Below are 1862 nucleotides of genomic sequence, written 5' to 3' on the forward strand. Positions count from 1 at the left end.
GACTCTTAAGAGTTTACGAGTCGAGTCTATCGATCCTTCACAAGTCTACGTAGACTCGCGAGTCTGACAACCTTGCCTATTCGTAGACACTCTCTCTTACTCTAAACCTTAGGCGTTGTACATTATCTTGTTTTTCTTCTATGGTTAAATATACATTGGATTAAGTTTATGTATACTATTAGTGCAATTTTTTTTTACGATATTAGTCAATTGTAAATATTCAATCATTAAAAATATTTGATTTTAATCATAACTAATTCTAAAGTCATTCATATAAGTGATTATAATTCGTCGACAATGTAAAATAGTTTACATTGAAAATGTATATCAATTAATCGCATATATATTTCACAACTAGCAACAACAACAAAAACAATAGCAAAAAAGTTTGAAAGTAACATTTAAGGATCAAACCTCACAACACACTGACGAGATTACATCCTCAATCCATCTAAATTAATTAAAATAACAATTACAATATTTAATCCCTTAAAATTAACAAAATATAAATTATGTTAACATCTTCTATGTCACATACTCTCATGGACACTCCCATACCCTCTGGGTACTCTATCTACATGCCCTTATAGCTTCTCATTAAATCACTTTTAATAGATAATTTTTTTAAAAATGTCATTTTTATTATTGTAAACAAACACAAAATAACTTATATTTTCAAAACGAAATGTATTTAAAATAATTTCTAAATTATTAAATACAAAAATTAGTATTTTTATAATATGAAACAAAGGAGTCCTAAACTTTTAAAATCCTACCAAAGCTCTCTACTTTGTGTTACTCTCTTGCTCCCTTCTTGTGGTGCATTACAGTGCATATTAAATACACTCAGAGTTATGTCTATTTAAAGAGTGGACTCTATATTCCAAAGTATGTTAAATTTTAAGAAAAATAGCATTTACATCTTTTGAGATTTTCTTAAACGATACTCACAATCTTTCTAATTTTTAAAATACATTTATTTCATCTGTATTCACTAAAAAATTGTGAATAACAGTTTTTTTTATGACACCTGCGACTCTATCTATCATTTATTAAAAATACATTAAAATATATATTTTAATTGTACTACTAAGAATATAATTATATATTTCAAAATTACAAATACCAGATGTATGATTGTATCTCTATAAATTAAAGTGAAAACTCTAATTGTGTCATACAGTAAATGACAAAAATAAATATAAGTGTCACAAAAAAAATGGATACAGTTTTTCTAAAATTAGAAAGTGTAAGTGTCACCGTGAATAAAAACAAATTTTATAATAGACTTTAGACAAAATCAAGGAATCCCTTGAATTTTTTTTTTAAAAAGTTTATATTAACTTTATTCGTTAATAAGAAAATAAGAAATTACGTAAAACTATTATTTACTTTTCTAGAAACAATAAAAATGTCACAAAAATATATTTTAAAAAATATACTTTTATTAATTAATATTTTATTTTCTCTATATGATAATGATTTATTACAAAAGCCTCTCATCAAAATATATATTTTAAAAAATAAAAACACACAAATCATGTGGGAAACAAGACAACAAAAAATTTAGTTTGAAGAGTGGAAGGTAAATTTTTTTTATTTTTTTTAAAAGGGAGAAAGGTAAAGTAATTTAAAAGCGTCAAATACAGGAAAAAAATATTGAGGATAAAAAAAAAATACAGAATTTGTTGTATGACAAACAATTGTAATGCAAGATTAATTTTGTTTATAATAGTAGATGTTCAAATATTAGATTTGACCCCTAAAAAAAATTATCTTTTTAGAATGATCACATCGGAATGGAATTCGTCTAATCACCATAATTGACTCAAAACATTTGTGTCAAAATCATGACTTGTCTT

This window comes from Cicer arietinum, chromosome 5 (assembly GCF_000331145.2).
Source record: "Cicer arietinum cultivar CDC Frontier isolate Library 1 chromosome 5, Cicar.CDCFrontier_v2.0, whole genome shotgun sequence".
In the NCBI taxonomy this organism is placed as follows: Eukaryota; Viridiplantae; Streptophyta; class Magnoliopsida; order Fabales; family Fabaceae; genus Cicer; species Cicer arietinum.